Source organism: Psammomys obesus, unplaced genomic scaffold (assembly GCF_907164565.1).
Source record: "Psammomys obesus unplaced genomic scaffold, mPsaObe1.curated_primary_1811, whole genome shotgun sequence".
Classification (NCBI taxonomy): Eukaryota; Metazoa; Chordata; class Mammalia; order Rodentia; family Muridae; genus Psammomys; species Psammomys obesus.
Window position 1 is genome coordinate 16623160 of NW_026585895.1, and position 20062 is coordinate 16643221.

Consider the following 20062-nt stretch of genomic DNA (forward strand, 5'->3'; position numbering starts at 1 on the left):
TACATTCAATTACCTGTTTGAATTTAAACTGACGAGTTCTACTAACAGTTTTACCTCTGATTGTAGATAGTAATTGTCAGTTATCTTTTTAGATAAGGCTATTTAAATCAAATACATCACTAAAACCAGAACTTTAAGGAGAACACATCAAGATACTGGCATAGGCAATAACTTCTGGAAATAACTCCAAAAGCTAGGCAAGTGAAAATTAAAACTGACCAATGGGATTACCTCTACTAAAAAGCTTCTGTACAGAAAAGCAAACAACAGAGTGAGGAGACAGTACACTGAATAAGAGAAAACTTATACAGCTAATGGAGGATTAATATCCAGACTCTATAGATAAGCAACATGTAAAATAAATATAATAAATATGCAAGTGTATATACTTATATAATTACATATATCCATGTTTTTATTTTATTTTTGTTTATTTTTTGGTTTTACAACAGAAAGTTTTGCTGTATAGCCTTGGCTGTCCTCACTCTGTAGACCCGGCTGGCCTCAAACTCACAGAGATCTGCCTGCCTCTGCCTCCTGAGTACTGGGATTGAAGGAGTATACCACCAACACACAGCTCATAGTTCTAATTTTAATAGCAATAAATTTAAACATTAATCCTCAAACACACTGCAAGACATATTCCAATAAAAAATATGATAATTGCAATGACAATCTCAAAATATATTAATCTGATGCAGAAAAAAGTTCCTAAGTGCTCATGGCAGTAATAATTGATGTCAATACCATTTCAATATGTGGGTATTTTAAACAGATGTATGTGGTACTGGACACTAAGCTGAGGGCTTTGTGCATGCTAAGCAATCACTCTACCATTAAGCCGTATCATCAGTCCATTTTTTTCTTTTGTAGAAATAAACATTCTATCATAATCCTTCTTATTTGTATATCTTCATAAAATCAAGTTGTCTAAAATTATTTCTAATATCATTTTGGGAAAACATAGCAGCACTTCTTGGTGATCTGTGCTATTTTAATGTGTGATTTTTTTCTTTTTAATTTGGAGGGCTGAATGTTTTTGTTTAGAATTATATTCATAATTTTTATCCAGACATTCATGAAACAGCAAATGCTTAAAGAAGGGTTCGCACACTGGGTTTGTTGTTGTTGTTTTAGTGTAATTACCCCATTTCTCCCTTTCTTTTCCTCCCTCCAAGGTCTCTCATATATAGCTCCTTGTTCTTTTTCAAATTCATAGCCTCTTTTTTAATTGTTCTTATATATTTCTGTATATACATAAATACAAACATGTATATTTTAATATTTTATACAGATTTATTATAAATAAATATGGATATATTTATATTTATGTAGATATAAATATATCTATTAAATATATGTATATGTGTGTGTACATATTTATATATAAATACATACATACGTTATGGACAATTAATGTAAAAAGACACAGCATGCTTTTTAAAAATAACAAAGGCAGCCAGGCATCATGGTGCACAACTGTAATCCCAGTGCACAAGACGACAGAGGCAGGAGGGTCTCTGTGAGTGTGAGGCCACCCTGGTTTACAAAGCAAGTCCAGGGCAGTCAAGGCTCTCTAAAAGGTCTCTAATAAAGCAGAAAGGAAAAAAAGCAAGCAAGCAAGCAAGAAAGAACAAAAGAGAGAAAAAGGAAATCAAATGACTTTTGATTTCAATGTCACTTTTCCTGCATCTATAATCAAGGGAACACCACAGACAAAGGATCTGAAAGACTGAGAAAGCAAAAATGCTAGGACCTCTGCACCACAACAGGCTCTTCTAGAGTTGGCTGGACAAACAGCACTGGAACCATGGAATTGTTGATGCAGATAACACTGTGGAAAGGGGCAGTCTTGTGGAATTCCACCCCTAGTCAAAAACTAAAAATAAGCAGTCATTACTAGAAGAAGGAGAATTAGAATTTTTCAGAGATGAACCCCCTTATTAGTTGCACAATAGAGAGCAGTCAGCCTGAAACCACATGCACACAAACAACAAATGTGGACTCAGTAGGATATATATATATATATATATTCACATCCACACAAACATACACAAACACACACAAAGTCACACCACATTTTAATCAAAGAAAAAAGGCTATCAACGTGAGAGTAGGAATGCACAGGGAAGTTGTGAAGAGGCTTCTAGGTAGGGGCTGGAGGGAGGAAAGGAAACGAGAACAGCAATATAATTCTATGTCCATTAAAATCATACTGAAACATAAAATAAACAACAAAGAACAAGTAATTCAATTTTAAAAGTGTCGGGGGAGGGGACCTGTATAGACACTTCTCAAGTACAGAAGGACAAATGGCAAACAAATGTAAGAATACAATTTAAACATCACCTCTTTTGGTCTTCATGTGGAGCTCCTGTCCCTTCCAGGTCTTTCATCTCCCCCTTCTTTCATAAGATTCCCTGCACAATGCCCAAAATTTGGCTATGAGTCTCAGCATCTTCTCCAATACCCTGCTTGTTAAAGTCTTTCAGAGGCCCTCTGTGGTAGGCTACTGTCCTGTTCCCTGTTTTCTCCCTCTTTGGGTGTCTATTCTGTTTGCTTTTCTGAATGAGGATTAAGCCACTTACCCCCAGGACTATAGGTTTTAGTATGTTTATCCTACATTATATGGCTAATATCCACTTATAAGTGAGTATATACCATGTGTGTCTTTCTGCTTCTGGGTTACCTCATCAGGATGATCTTTTCTAATTTCCACCATTTGCCTGCAAATTTCATGATTTTCTTGTTTTTAATTGTTGAGTAGTATTCCATTGTTTAAATGTACCACAATTTCTGTATCCATTCTTCACTTGACAGACATCTAAGTTGTTTCCAGATTCTGGTTATTATGAATAATGCTGCTATGAACACAGTTGAACAAATGTCCTGGCTGTATGGTTGAGCATCTTTCGTATATATGCCCAGATGTAGCCAAAGGGCAGCACATGTGGGTTCCCTAGTATGAGAAGCAGGGGCTGTCTCCCACATGGACTCAGTGGCTAGCTCTTTGATCACCTCCCCCTGGGGAGGTGACCTAACTAGACCACAGAGTAAAAGGATCCAGACCATCCTGATGAGACCTGATAGGCTAGGGTCAGATAATAGGGGAGGAGGACCTCCCCTATCAGTGGACTATAGAGGGCAAGACATAGTGGGGGGAAGAGGGAGGGAGGATGGGATGGGAGGAGATGAAGAAGAGGCTACAGCTGGGATGCAAAGTGAATAAATTGTAATAAATAATAATAATAAAGAAAAAAAATAAATTTAAACATTAGGTAAATGTTTATCAAAACCACATTGAAATTGTGTTTTATCTCCAAATGACTATTATCCAAAAAATATCTGAAAATAAAAAATTCCGTAGCAAACGGTATTCACAGTGTTTGGTGGTAATTCAAATAACCAAGGTTACTATGGAAAATATCGTGAATGTTCCATAAAAACAGCAGGAACAGCAACTATCTAAAGCTAAAGAGAAAAGACCATCTGGTCCAGCTGTGCCGTTACCAGGTAAAAATCTGAAGGACATGTAATCAGAATGAAAGAGAGACAGCCACACACTCATGTTCACTGCAGCACTGTTTGCAATGGCCAAGATGTGGAGTCAGCTGAGGTGTCAACCGAGGAAGGCATTAAAAGGTGGAGCATGTAAAAGACATTAGTGTCCCACTATAAATAAGAAGAAAATCCTGTAATTTGTAGGAAAATCATAAAACTGGAGGATAAGATTGAGAAAAATAAGAAACATAAAAGCAAGCATCATATGTTTTCTTTGTGTATACAACTAACTTAAAAGAAATGACCTGAATGTGGTCTACAATCAGGGACTAGAAAATGGGCAGAAAGAGAGAAGGAAGTGAGGGGAAGAGAGATATGTAGTTAGACTTATTAAATGTATTAAACACGCCTGTGTGGGGTATGATAGTGAAATCCATTTACCCAGTTACCATTTGTTACCAGAAAATACTGCCATACTGTACTGAAATCTGTCACTCCTGGCCAGGAATAAATACACTACTGATATCATCTCCTATGCTCTTTCTTTCAAACTCTGTACGTCGTAATGTTTACATAATCCTTTGGAACTAGGACATGGCTGGATTTTTAAAATATGGTCTGACAGTCTTTTTCATTAAATGAGGATGTTTATCAGTTACTGTTTTATGTCACTAACAGGTTATTTGTCTGTGCTTGTACAATCTCATTTCTAAGTGTTATTTTTAATCAGCATTTTAGTTTTATCACTATTAATTTAGTTTTCTGCTCTTACAGCATACATTCCTAACTTGTCAAAGTCTAACGAGCCTCTTCAGACAATTCAGGGAATAAAGAGCCAATTTCGCTTCATTTAACATTCCCTTGTATCATTTTTTTTTTTTGTCTGTACGTTACATCCCTCCATTCAATTTATTCACTTTCAGCATTATTTTATGAGGCTGAATTTCATTTAGATTTATTTACACATTTATCGCCCTTATTGATCTTTCCTTCATCCTGTTTCTCTGGGTTAATATTCTCCTTATAAAAAAGATTCCTGTAATGAAATTCTGCTAGTGACAAACTCTGAAGGATTTTGCATTTCTCTTTTTCTAAAACTGATTATATTCCATGGTTTGCCTTAAGAACATTTTCACTGACTATAAATGGATGCTTTAGCTGTCGCTTTCATTTGGTTCATGGAGTACATATCATTGAATCCTGGCTCCCAGCACCATTCTTGATATTGATAAAGTCTCCTCAACATGACTGCCTAAACATGAGGTGACTAAGGACAATAGCAGTTTGTGTGCCAAAGTGGAAGAAGGAAAGACCAGCAGGCTTGAACCCTACATGAAGTACTGCAGGCAACAAAGAAGTGTTAAGATTAGCAGAAACAGTCTTTCCAAGGGGACCACACACCCGCTGGTTATCCTGTGCTAAATGGTCTGCCTAAAAATTTACGTACGAGTATGATTATACCAACTGGGCGAATTTTGTTTATATATTCAGGAATATATATATACACATACACATGTATATACTTACTAATATATGCACGTAAAAACATTTGATGAAAAAGAGACATACATTTGAAAGAGAGCAAGAAGAGGTATAGGAGAGGGACTGAAGGATGGAAAGGGGAGGTGAATATGATATAATTATAATATCAAAAATAAATGGAAAAATATCATTTGAAGGTAATGTGTATCCTAAGTGTGCTCTACTTTCTTCATCTCCTATGATTTATTGGACCTTTACAGTGAACTTTTTCAGTGGTTCAGGTAAATTTCAGGCATTCTCCCATCAAGTAAAGCCACAAGAGAACAATGTATAGAATGTATGTGACTTTATTTGATGCAATAGTTAAATATGGTTAATATTTATTTTCTACCTTTGCTTTACCCTTTTATTTATGAATATTTTATGTATAGTAGAAAAATATGGATAAAAATAACTGATAATTAAGCTAAGCATAAATAATCAGAACATGATGATTCAGGGTGAAAGAAGTACCCCTTATCATTATATCTAGACAGACAGACAGACAGACAGACAGATGGATGGACAGAGGCAGGTTCATTTCTGAAACTTGGATCCTGACTTGCTTCAAATAATGACAGAGACTGCCTAGCTTAGCAAGGTGGTAAATTTTCTAAGTTATTCTGAATTACATTTTTTATATAATATGTATTCTGTAGTAATTAAAAAGATTAAAAGTATATGCTCACAATAAGATAACACACATAACTATAGAATACTTTCAGGTCAGCAAATAATAACCTATGTGGAAGTAAGAGCATGTAAAATGAAAAATGGTTTAAAAGAAGCTAAATCTATGGAAGAAAACAATGAAAATGCTAATTTGCATATTTAATTTTTTTAAAGGATTTATTTATTTACTATGTATACAGTGTTGTGGCTACATGCATGCCTGCACGCCAGAAGAGGGCACCAGATCTCATTATAGTTGGTTGTGAGCCATCATGTTGTTGCTGGGAATTGAACTCAGGACCTCAGGAAGAGCTGCCAGGGCTCTTAACGTGTCGGCCATCTCTCCAGCCCAGCATATTTAATTTTTAAATACTAAAATCATTCAATGTCTTAATTACTAATAAGTAGCATCAGGAAAAATAAAATGCACAAACACGATAAGCACAGGAAATTGTTTCAGGCATCACCTTGGTGTCTGCCTTTTCCACTCTATACAGTGTTGAATAAAAGCAAGATATGTCTGGACATGTCGGATCTAAAAGCTTCTTCTCCAGGACTCCCAGCTACTTTTTATTTCCCCAAGGCTCAGCACTGGCTCCTAAGTGATCTCCCACAGTTCTTTCTGTACTGTCTTAGCATGGATGATACCAGGGCAGCCACCTTCTAATTCAAAACACCTTTAAATGAAGAGGTAAATCCATTCTACCTCGTCTATTGGGCACACTGGGACTCACTTTTCCTCTCCATTCCCATCTCCTTCTCTTCCTCACTCACCTGCTCTAGTGACACCTGCCGTGTTTAGTGTGCTTGTATTACACCAGGTCAATTTATTTAAAACTCTTCAAATTCCTCCCTAAATCATGTGACCTGACCCTCGGTTAAGTAAGGTCTCTGATCAAATACTACACCTTCTGATTTCCTTTCTCAGCTCCCCTTTCAAGGGTCCTTTCCACAGTCGGTGACACTCTTACCTACCCACTGTCTTCCATTTATACATAGAAGACACACTTCCTGAAGTATGACAGCATTCAGTCTGTGTTCTTGCTCCCTCCCTGTCTCCCTCGACCACCTTCTTCAGATGTGGGTTCAGGGGGTGTAGAGGCTTTGTTTTTTTATTGTATATTCCAAATCTGCACTTGTTATATTGAAATATAACACTTAAAAATTATAGTTATTTACAGAATTACAATTAATGCAAAATACTGTTTAATTCTTTTAACATAAGCAAAAAACAAAAAACAAACAAACAAACAAACAAAAAACAAGCCTTTGGGATACCGAGGACATAAGACCTTCTCTGAAAAAAAAAATAGTCATTTACTTTGTATACGACAATTTAACTGCAGTGAATATAGCAAAATAGTACTGTATACGATAGAAAGTATATGTTAGAAAACATACATAATGCAGGCAGACATGCCTTTGAACATCTGAAGACTGTGGGTTGCCCCATTATTCATTGGATTTCTCTGAGTCTGTTGGTTTTGTAGTATGTATATATGTAAACATGCAGTTGTGTGTTTGTATTTGATATTTTGCCTCTTTTACTGAGTTTGCAGAAGAGTGGGAAAAAGTGAAAATCAAATTACTCTATCCAAAAGCACATAAGACAAAGGAGTAGATGTTTGTTTAAAGTTCTAGCATTACATTTTCATGGTTCCACACTAAAAATGTTTTATAATTTATCTCTTGTCCTCAGTTTCAATATCAACATAAATGGAGATAATAATGCTATTTATTTCCTTATGTTTTTCTAAGTATTAAATAATATAATGGTTGTAAACTGATTAGTAATTCTGTATCTAAAACATAATATGATTCCAAAATTACCAGCTTTTATTATTCTCAATAAAAAGCTTAATGAGATAAAAATAATTTACCCATTTACTAAAGTGATATTTTACTTTGTTTTCAAATTTTGTTGTTATTGCTACTTGTAATAATGAACTGAACACTAAATACAAATGAAAATGTTTCTATATTTAGAGAAGCTGTTAACGGGATAAAACCATTTCACAGATCAACCAGTTGCCTGGAAAGCTGGAATTCAGTGAAATGTGTGAGTTTGAGTAGGAAAAGAGAAGAAAAAGACAAAAGTTGTAATAGAGGGAGAAAGAGAAGCTTTAGCTCTACACAAGCGTATTCTCTGATGTGGTCCTGGAAAGCTATGGAATGAACTGGTATCTGGGCTACCCCGGCTAGACCAGGGGACAGGTCATCAAGCTCTACACCCTCCTCCACCATGTGTTTCACAGTCTCTCCTCCTCGTCGTTGCACCTGTCTTAGAAAATAACATCCTTAAGATGGAGAAATTAAGTATTAGCTTATTTGACAAGAAAGGTAAGTACCTACAACTGTAAAAAGTAGGGCTTCAGAAATGAACTGTGAACTTAATACTTTGAAGAGAATATGATAATCAGCAAGCAAAAATAACAAGACAGGCTAAGATGAAATAAGCTTCAATAAACAGCCAGCATGACTGCTTTTTCTTCACACATTTGGTGGGGAAGATGCACACTTGATACACCTCCTTCCTGTTTCTTGTCAAGGTAATACATTAAGTGGTGTAAAATACATATTTTATTAATACATATTAATTACTTTCAGTTTTAAGTGATACTTCACTGCCGTAGGCATTCTCGCCTAACATATATGATATTTTTATCATCTTTTAAGATCTCCCTTTTAAATTACTGAAACATAAAGAATTAAGAGTCAGTTCAAGTGAGTGAACTCTTTTGCAAAAGCGTCCATAATTGTCCGTATTTTAATTTGTTGTGTTTTTTTTTTTAAAGAATACTGATTTAAAAAGACACAATATCATTTTAAGAAGTTAAAAAAAAATAGAACGTTATACCTAGTGGTCTTGAGGAAGTAAAAAGTCCTCATAGAGAGAGTTTAGTGTGTCTGTGGAGGGGAGAAGGTTGGAAGGTTAATTTGAAGAGTGGACTGGAAGCCAGTTTATGGCCATTCAAAGTGTTTCAACTTGCTCTTCTACAAAAAGAGTAGTGCTTAAGGGAAGAGTTCTCTCCTGGGGCCAGACTATGTTACATTACCAACAGGGGAATGCCCTTTCTTCACAAAAAAAAAAAAAGATTAAAAACATCCAGACTACCAAGGAGTGACAAAGAGACCACAACTTCCCAGGGAGATAACTGACATTCAAGCATAAGAACATTTAAGGAAAAAAAAAAAACTATATTAAAAAAAAAAAACCTTTAAATTCAAAAGGCCATAACATTCTAAAACAAGAGACAAATGGGAAGAGAAAGGGAGAAGATTATGTACATTTTACATCACGTTATGCTTTACCAGCTTTTGCAGTATTTCATAACGTATTTCGTCCTCAGGAAACGCCATACAACAGGCATTTCACCTTGGCATCATCCTCATGTTTCCTTGTCATGTTTTTGTGCCTCCATCAGGTGTCTGTACAGAAGTGCATTGCTGGCCATTTGATTACCTCTTTCTTGTAATACATGAGGAATCTACTAATGTCTCCAGATATACGACCGTTTCCATACTTTGCCCTCTTCCCCTAGGACAGAATCCCTGATGAAATATTAATAGATTAGACAATATGAATTTTTTATGGGTTTTCCCCCACATAATGCCAAATTGCTTTCCAAAGGGGCTGGGCCAGTTTTAATCGCAATGAACTGCCTGAAAGCAGAAGATCCACGTATCCCTGCCAACATGGGACATGATTATTTTTAATATTGTCATTTAGCAGGTGGATAGCCATCACATTGTTCATATAATTTATTTAGTCCAGTTAATTACAAGATGTGAAAGGAGAACATCTGAATTTAAGAAATTTTACAGAATCTCAATATTCTATTTCTATCCCATGGCCAAGAGGACTTAAAAAATCTCACGGGACCACCAAGTGAGATCATTTAACAGTAATTCGCCTGTGCGCACAGCATGCTGATAGGTAAGTGTGGGCAAAGAAGTAAGCGAAGGAAATGACACAAGCCAGGTCTCTGATCCAGTCCTAGTCAGCAGCATTAAGTATCAGCTCAACTGAAACAGAAAGCACATAATCAAATGTGAAGATGGACATAGACACCCCCATTTCCAAGCCAACAAGAAAACACATTCCTTTTTTAGTTCCTACCCTGACTAGGCCTCGGTTCTGTTGCTCTTCTTGTGGAGCTCCTGTCTTCTCCAGATCTTTCATAAGATTCCCTGCACTCTGCCCAAAGGCTGGCCATAAGTCTCAGCATCTGCTTTGATAGTCTGCAGGGCAGAGCCTTTCAGAGGCCCTCTGTGGTAGGCTCCTAACTTGTTCCCTGTTTTCTCCTTCTTCTGACATCCATCTTCTTTGCTTTTCTGTATGGGTATTGAGAATTTTAGCCGAGTTCTCCCTCTTGATTAGTTTCTTTAATCTGAGCAGAGGGTCTTTCCTGAGACTAATACTCCAACCAAGTACCATGCATGGAGATGGTCTGGAACCCCTGCACAGATGTAGCCCATGGCAGTTCAGTGTCCAAATGGGTTCCATAATAATGGAAGCAGGGACTGTCTCTGACATGAACTGTTTGGCCTGCTCTTTGGTCACCTCCCCCTGAGGGGGGAGCAGCCTTACCAGGCCACAGAGGAAGACAATGCAGCCATTCCTGATGAGACCTAATAGACTAGGATCAGAAAGAAGGAAGAGAAGACCTCCCCTATCACTGGACTTGGGAAGGGACATGTGTGGAGAAGAGGGGAGGAAGGGGAGGATTGGGAGGGGAGGAGGGAGTGAGCTACAGGGGGGGGGATACAAAGAGAATAAAGTCTATTAACAAAAAAATTTTTAAAAATGTTTAGGCCTTGGTTATTCTGGCCAAAAGATCAAATATACATCCATATAACTGTTCATCATGAAGGTACTTCCTTATAATAAGCACATTGCAGTACTTCTACAAATGTAACATCACAGAACGTTAAGGAGGCTCATGTACAAACTTTGTCAGCCCTCTCAAATGTTGGGTATAAAAAGCAAGAAGCAAAGTGTTTATGGAATGGGCTAATATAAGGGGGGGAAACCTAAAGAAAATGTTTTTAAAAGCAGTGTTTTATAGGCATTCACAGTCTCTGAAGAGGGATAATGCTTAATTCATAAGTCAAAGTTTGACTTGGGTTTTAGATGCTAAGGTGGCTGAGGCAAGTAGTATTACGGCGTTTTGGAGGGTGAAGGCTTTGGACCTTCATTAGGAAGGCAGAGAAAAGACCTCCTCACCATTAAGCGTAGACATCATCCAATCCTCCGAAGACCGTAAGAGAACACAAAGGGTGAAGAAGGTGAATTTGTTCTCTGCTTATGTCAGAATGACTCTCATCTTTCTCTCTGACAGTGAACCTTCCATGTGTGTGCTTTACCACCAACTTATATCCTCAACCGTCATTTGCTTTTCCTTCTGAGATATAATTTATTATCAGTAGGTATGAAACAATCAATTATAATGCAGTGCAAATTCCTATCAAAATAACCTCTTATACTTAAAACTACAACATCCACAAGTACACAAGTACATTATCCAAAATAATAAGTGCTAGGATTTTATCTAAGTTTACATATACACATACATGAATGTAAGATCCTCCTTCATAATGCATTTTGTATCTTTTTATTTCATAAGCAAGGACTAATATAATTACTAGCCTTTCAAAATAATGCAAAAAAAAAGTTAAAAGTGACACTTACGTGTATGACACACACTTTAATCTTTACCTCTTTATTGAATAAACAGATTATTTCTACGTCCATATTTCCCAATGGGTACTTTAATGAAACTGTTTTTATCTCCATTTAATTCAATTATGCTGCATATTAGTAAAGTTCTGGTACTGAAACAAACGGGGTTGTTAAGGCTCTACATAAACACAGTGAGTGTCTGCAGTTTCTGACCTGTCCAGTATCTATTTTCGATTCTGGTTGTTAACAATCTCAGGTTTTCCTTAGAATGTGATTTGCAAGGGCTAAAACGCAAGATGCCCTCAGACTCAGGCATGAGAATGCATCCTGAAGTGGTCCAGGTTCATTTCCCATTCTAAGAATGTTAGTTGGAAGCAGAGGAAGACTGAAAAGTTGATGCTGATTCTTAGCATTGGTGAGGAGACCTGGGGAGGAACTCATCAGTTCCTCTGATCTCTGAAACCACTATGCTCCTCTCTGTTGCTTGGGATTCTGTAAGCACAAAATCCATCCCTTTCTTGTGCTTATTCCTTAAGGAAGTCCTGGGTGATTTCTGTTGGACACAGCTAATGAAATGTATGGACGACAATGAAGAGCTTTATCTGAAGTCCAGGAGTCTCCGTATTCTGCCTCGTTTTTGTTTTAATCACCGTTTATAAATGAAATAGTATTCACATAAAAACTTCGGTACTTCAGTTAGAGCTTCAGAAGTGACTCATCAGAAATTTATGTTCTTATCAATAAGTGAATATCTAAATGCTTCCTGGGTTTTTATGCTTGCAAATTATGAAAATATTTTCTGTCTACTGTTGCTCTTTGATATATTAAAGTTATTGAATAATAATGATGTTCACTATGCCTAATTACATTCAATGTATCCAGAATAAATAACACACATGAATCTCATTCTTCAATTAAATTTCAGTCCACTGGAGGGGGGTAAATAGGAATTGTGAATTATTAGGTTAAAAAGCCCTCTATTCACAGCAAACACAGATAATCTCCAGAAAGGGTGGATATTAAATCATAACTAGTAATTTGTGCTAAGTAAATATTGTGTTTAATTTATATGTAATTACACTTAAGGAATTTATACAGGTGAAATATTAAGTTGTAAAAGGTCAAAACTTTATATTTTCTTCATATGTTTATGGATAATAAGTCTTTAGTTTCACTTAGTTTCAGAATATTTTATACTAAATATTCACTTTATGCGTTCTTTAATTTAGAATGCATAGTATATGGTCATATACTGTCTCAAATAATTACTCACTTCCAATAATTGTATATTAATCACATTTTTTAGTGTCATACAGATTTGTAATTATTTAATGGTATGTTTTATTTTCAAGTTTTTGTCTGTGGTCTGTTTGTCTGTTAACAAAATCTGGTCATGGGTGGAGAAATTCAGTGATTTGTTATAGCTTTAGTGATTTGATATGGTAACTTCTCAGTGTGATTTACATTTGAACATGCTTGCTTGATAGTCTAGATAAATATATCTCTTCTTTTAAAAACAATTTTGCAGGCTGAAACAACCAGCCTGCTAAGAAGCAAGTGCTCTACCACTTACCTAAATCTTCCCCCTCAGATAAATGCCAGCATCTCTGTGAATTCCACGTTGGCCTCTTTGTAGTTACTGTGCTAAGGTCTCTTTACAATTTCACTTGGTCTTGAATGTGCTTGGGCACCTACACATTTAACTATATTTATTGCAAATATCCTTTAGTAAAGTTTTCAGTTTTAATGTCCTCTGATATCGGCTTCATATAACATACAAAGAAGAAAATTTCAAAGTGTTGAATAACTGCAACATTTAATATATAACAAGCTGAAATATACATCTATATGTATGTATGTATATATGTATGTATGTATACATAGGAAGAGAAATAGGGGAAGAGAGGAGAAAGGAGAAGCAAGAAGAGGAGATGAGGGGAGACAGAGAGGAGAAGTCATCTCGGGGTAAGAATTGTATCAAAGACAAAAATCAACAGCATATCAAGGAGAAATAATTACTTTTCACTCCCCCAAGTAATTTCAGCATTGGCCTATTTTGTAGTTTAGTCAGAAATTTTAGAAACTAAAAGATTATCACTAGGAAATTAGGACAAAAGAGCTACTAAAATAGTTTTAGAGATACAGTCCATTGTTTGATAAGTGTTGCTTATTTTAAATTGCACCTGTCTCCTTTGTAATTACATAGCTGTATTCACTTAAAGAGATGACATGCATTACTCATATTTTTTAAACTTTTAAAAATTTATTTATTTTTATTAATTACAGTTTATTCACTTTGATTCCCAGCTGTAGTTTTCTCCTTCATCCTCTCCCAATTCCACCCTTCCCCCTCTTCTCCTCCCATGCCCCTTCCCAAGCCCAGTGATAGGAGAGGTCCTCCTCCCCTTCCCTCTAACCCTAGCCTATCAGGTCTCATCAGGACTGGCTGCATTGTCTTCCTAGCAAGGCTGCTCCCCCATGGGGGAGGTGGAAGGGGAGGAGGTCAAAGAGCCAGCCACTGAGTTCATGTCAGAGACAGCCCCTTTTCCCCTTAGTAGGAAGCCCACTGGAGACTGAGCTGCCATGGGCTACATCTCTGTAGTTTGATCCGTGTATATCCTCAAATATTCAAATTCAAGTAATCATTGATGTTACCATTTCATAGCCATGAGGTAGAGTGCTGATGGTCCAGAATGTATGTTCATAGCAGACTACTGATATAAAGACAGCCTCAGTGTATCCATACATACTATTCATGAACCCATGGCTCATCTGTGTGTATTTAGAGTGTTCCTTCCTGTCTAATAGCATTGAAATATACCAATAATTGCATAGTATGAAACTTTGCTACTGGACTTGTCCTTACTGAGTGCTAGGAAAGAGGAAAAGTCTCCTCAAAGTCTAGGTCCATGCGGAACTGAGTCAACCATTATGTCATTTATATATGTCTGAGAAACACTGGTCATCAAAGAAATAAAAATGAGCTAAAAACAATAATTCAGCACCAAGTACAGCATATCCCGTTTGCAAATCATCTCTTCAGCTATAAATTTGTTTTGTGACAACGATTTTATTCTTCACATCTCTGCAATGGTGTTTTAGGATGGAAGTTAGTCACAATTTCTTTTTCCTTCTTTATAAGAACTGAAAGGCAGACACTAATGCTTTAAAATCCCTTCATCATTCATTCATTTTATCCCTCTCTGCTCTGAAATTTCCTCTTTTGGTACATGTGGTGAATTTCTGTTGTTGTTCTCATTTTATGAAACTAACAGATAAGTAGCTTTTAAGATTTATCTGCCATAATGTTTTTATTCTAAAACATTTAAGAACAAAAACAATAAAAACTTGCCTACAAGTTTTTGGGAATGTCTCAGAGTCCCTGAAACTCATCTCTCAATCACTGAATTTCAGAGACCCTAGAAAGGAAGATATTTTGGTTTAGAGATTCTATCATGTAGAGCAAATTTTAAGAGTCTATAAATATAGCATTAGAGAACATATATATCTATATTCTATAGATATGAGAACTGACATAGTTATAAACATTTCATTGCAAACTATGTGTAATTCAATAAATCTTACTTGGCATCTCTAAGTGCACCACAATGTATCACATTTTTGGTTCTACCATAGTATTATATTTATCAATATAATACTAGGTTATTATTAATATATATTAAGATAGTTTATGTATAAATGAGTAGAGGCTGTCATTTCTCTTTTCCTAGTGATTTTACAAAATGTTGAGCCTCAGAGTAAATGTACATGCTGACAAACTGTTTCAAATTTTGCTTCTTCTAAACCTAGCTTCACTCTCACCGACTTTAAGTAAAATTGATTCTTACTTGTAGAGAAGGGTTGGGCTAAAAAAAAAAAAAATCTGTGTTTTTCATACTTTAATACATTTGATTTCTCTTTAGCCCCTATCAGACAGCTGGACCATCAGCTTGGGAGTGCTATACAAAACTATGTGCTAACTTTCTTCTGTTTTAAAAAAGTTTGCATTTGGGAAGGAAAGGAGGAAAAACATAGCATAAAAGGGATGAAAACCATTGAGAAATAAATGTTATCAGTACACATTTCATGCTGATTCTCCGTCAAGCTAGGGACGCAGAGCAAGCTTGCAGTCACTTAGCATACAACACAGCTTCTTGAGGGCATAAACTTCACGTCTCTCTAATATGAATGCATTATTTATAAACTAGTTTTCAAAAACCTAAGCGAGTTCCACTGTTCATATGGGGTAAATGATAATGATCTTTTTAGATATAAGCTAAACATATAAGAAAATAATGGAATGGAAGGAAACAGAGAAAATAAAATCGTAATTATAATTACATAAACACACATATGTACGTGCACGCTCTCTCTCTCTCTCACACACACACACACACAAATGGAGCAAAGGCACCAATTTTGCCAAAATTTCTTTGTAACTGAACTTGCTGGACAACCAACTTAATTTTAAACTGATGACAGATTTTCCTGGAATCTTTCCAATTGTTTTGGCATATTTTACCCGAAAATCAAACCGTAACTCTTTTACTGATGATAATCTTAACAGCAACACTGACCTCAAAATCCAGGGCTTGTGAATGGCCTTTACAAATGTCATGGATTTGAGGCTTTCAACACAGAAAAAGTAGAATTCCTTTCATTAAAATTATGCCTTTGAATCTCACTCAATTCTTTTGGATGACGTTTTATGTGTAAGTTGAATTTACAGGGTCATAAATGCCGTTTAGAAGCCACTGATTTAAATTAATTACGGTAAAGGTAGACTGTTGCACAACTTAGCTGCTCTGAAACATATTCTGGGTTGATTCACAATTTTTTGAGCTAAGAGTGGTTTCAAATTCACAATCCTCCAGCCTCAGCTTCCAGAAGGGAGACTAGCATTACAAGTGTGTAGGCTGCCATGACTGACTGGATGTTCAACTTTCTAGACAATAGATACCTTGTCATTCAATTTATTGATTGTCTTGAGGGCTCCATTTTTTTTACATTAACACTAATGTTCAGTGTGTATTCTTGTGAGTCTCATAGAGAGCTTCAAGACCAGCAAACTTGGGATTATCTTTATGATTGACAGCTTCAACACTAATTCAAGTACTTGAGAAGAATATATGAATCCATATGTATTAGCTGAACAGGAAACTTAATGGAAAATCTGAAACATGAAGTAAGGGTGTAGAAAGTACATGTTGGTAGAAGATCAGGATACTAGTTTATGATGCTTTTTATTGTGATCTATTTATGTATTAACACATAATGGCAGTTGTCTATGTCTTTATTCTGTGATGAAGTGCTAAAACCTTCAACAACATTCACCCACACAATTGGAAAAAAGTACAATTTGCTAAAATGTACTTGGCTAAGCCAGCATCCTGATCAATAACAGATTACTAAAGAGGTTGACAATATTGCCAAAAGAATAATATTTCTCATACAGAATGGACTTGTGAATTCATTACTAATGCAGAGCAGTCATTTCCCTCCTAGATGTCTCTCTCTCTCTCTCTCCCTCTGTGTGTGTGTGTGTGTGTGTGTGAGCTGTGAGCGTGTAGCATATGCATGCATGCATGCATGGGAAGAGATAAACAAAGACAGGATTAAAATAGCTTTCTGAAACTGGTGGAGATTTACAACTCCCCTAAAATTTTTAGTTTTAGAAAATGAATGATTTCATCATGGATCAAAAGAAATCTCTGGAACATAAATCATTTTATCATATTTTATGAATACATTCTTATTTTGATTATTTGACATACATGTTGTGTTTCATAAGGTATTTGGACCTATTACATTTTTTTTCTGGTACAATGCATGGCCTGTTAGAGGAATTATTCAGTAAATATTGAAATTAAAATTTGGTAGATGTCAAAAGTGAGTTTAGTGGCCTGGAGATTTGGCAACTTGACCTTTACTTGAGTTAGTAAAGATCTCTCTAGAAATTTGACAGTCTAAGCTCATGGGCTACCCTGTAGCCAAACAAGACAAAAGTGAAGTAAATCTGAAGACTTTGGTGAACTTGAGTGCCTCACGGAAACTAAGTGTCTGCTCTACCCATTGCTACCCACAAATCTGTGCAGCCTCCTCCTCCTGAACCTTACAGTCAATGGCACTGTGCTTGCCTGAAACATACTTCTAATTTATCCTACTTTATGGACACACACGCCTATCTTTAATATACTGATACATCAATATAATTATCCTCACTGTTTATAAAATATATTTCTCTAAAACATTCTTTTTTTCACAGTAAAAACCTGCCCTTTAAAAGGGCCACAATAAAATGAGTTCATTATTCTATTCTAAGACTTGTGACTGATCCTAATACATAATGCAGTCTACTTTGAAGCTACTTGATAGAAATATGAAAAGCATTTGGCCAAATGCTAAATTTCCCCTAAGATGTTCCTTTTTAATATTGGCTGCTGTTATTAATTTCCTTTGAATTTGGGTTTATTTGGATTTATTTATTAACAATGTATCCCTCAGGTACAAACTGAGTAACATCGCTGCTACTTTACTGTAAGTTGCTCATCTCTATTAGAATAACTTAGTGACTAGCCAGAGGGAAAATAAGAATCCTTACTCTGCAAACTACAAAAATACGTAGAGGCAAAGGCGGGGGTTTTGAAGAGCTCCCTCCTTGCTACCTACAATATTCCTATGGTGTACCTTACTTTCATTTTCACTGTTCTCCCAAACCAGAAATGAGCCCATATAACGCGGTTTCTGAGTCTTTAGCCTGGGTATTTTTGGTTGTATGTAATTTGTTCTGTGCTAGGACAACAGATTCCTCCGATTTAAAAGATAGCCCAGCTTCAAACAGGAAACGTGGTGTGGCCAGTTCAAGAGCCAGCTCCCTCTGTTGAGCCAATTTTGGTTTTCCCAATGCTGCCAGTCAAGGGAGCTTCCAGCCCCACCTCTCCAGTTCCCTGAAATCCCATCTCCTGTCACAGAATGAGCTCCCCCAACCCCTTCTGAGTCATGGTGGGGAAAGTGCCTTGGTTCTGAAATATTTCAAGAAGTTTCAAAAAGGAGAGATTCCTACGGAGACAGCAGATCCCAGAGAAAACCGTCGCCTACACTAAGTTTGTGCGTCCTGAACGGGGAATGGGGAGCCACTGCAGTGAGCCCCGGGAGATCCCGATTCAGCCCGAGAGCACTGCCTGGTAGCAGCGGTAGCAGCGGCGCATGAAATCCGTCTTCTGCGGAAAGGGTTTGCCTGCCGTGTACACAGAGCTCGCAATGGCATACCAACATGGAACGTGTGAGAAAAACAAAACAAAAATAAAAACCAACATACGTCCTGGAAGAAGCTCGGTAAAGAAACCTTTAAGTCAATGTGTTCAAAGTCTGGTGGCCCAGACCCCGGCAGGCTTGAAGTTTCTGCGAGCACAGCCACCCTCCCAGCATCTGTCCCAGGACACACCAATCCCAAACACGATGGCCCTCCTGTCAAGGCCGCTGGAGAGGAATTGACTCCTCCAGGACACTCCTCTAACGCGCACCCTAGCTCCCCTCCACCCCTGCCCAGTTGTCCCGCTGCGACCACCTGAGCCCCAAAGCTCCAATCCCTTGGAGCGGAATTCTCTCCGCTCCAAATCTGCGCTCCTGAAAAGTGAACTGAGCCTCCTACGAAGGGCTTCTGCCCCCTAAAAGTGGCCAGTCCCCAACCCTAGCTTCTGGCCTTCGCCCCTCATCAACTTCTCTTTGCTTCAGCAAGATGGACCAACCATTACTTTCTGCTCCAAAGTCCCTGGCGTAAGGCAAGACTTTGGGGAGCGTCGGTACATGCGCTTCTCCCCTGGCGCGCTAGACCCAAGGGCTCCTTTTCATTAAGGCAATAAAGTTCAATTTGCCCCGCTCCTTCTGAGACAGAGAGACTTTCCGATTCACCGAGTTCTCGCTCCTTCCGCGCTAAAAACGCCCGGTTCACTCCATCCCAGCCGGGATTCTTGAAGGACATCATTCCACCCAAAGGGGACCTACTCTTCTCCTTGCAAAGTGCCCCAAACCTCGTGCATGTGCGCGCGCGCACCGCATACCCACACTCTCTCACACACAATGCCATCCACGCGCTGTCAAAGTCTGTCACTGGCTAAGCGAGAAGGCAGGAGCTGAAGCCGCACCGGCACGAGCATCAGCCTGGCCAGGCAGCAGGACTCCGCTGTCCAGGTCCCAAACACCCTTGTCCGGATGCTCCGGCCGCCAGGCGCCTCGTAAGCACCCCAAGATCACAAAGCGGTCTGGGGGGGGAGCCTCACCTTACCCGCGGGACGCGCGGTCTCCGGCCGTTCGGCTGGCCCGCGGGCCACGGGGACGCTGCAGTCGGGGTCCCGAAGATGCTTATTCTCCGCTGCCGCTGCCCGGATCCCCGGCGCCAGCATCACTTCTCCCCCGCCTCCGCCTCCTCGTGCTCCGCTCGCGCGCCCGCCCCTCCCGGCGGCCTCCCGCAAGCCCCGCGGCGCTGGCTGCGCGCGGTGGACGGCGGCGGCGGCGGTGGCGCCCGCGCGGGCTCCTCAGCCGCAGCAGGCGAGCAGCCGGGGTGGCAGCCGGAGCACCGGAGCCGGGATGCGCTTCCCCGGCGAAGGCTCTGGCCTCGGCGACTGACAACGCCCGGCAGCCAATCGCCGCCTCGCCCCGCTCGGCGGGGGGAGACCAATCAGAGCG

At 38.3% G+C, this 20062-nt stretch overlaps 1 protein-coding gene across 2 annotated transcripts in view; it reads right to left on the reverse strand.

Annotated features, from left to right (window-relative positions):
* Positions 1–19856, reverse strand: part of B3galt1 (beta-1,3-galactosyltransferase 1) — a 561105-nt gene extending 541249 nt beyond the window's left edge. For both annotated transcript variants that reach the window (XM_055600190.1, XM_055600191.1), the window contains exon 1: positions 19657–19856. The gene's annotated coding sequence lies outside the window, so the exon portion shown is untranslated. The remainder of the gene's footprint in view (positions 1–19656) is intronic.
* Positions 19857–20062: the final 206 nt, after the last annotated feature.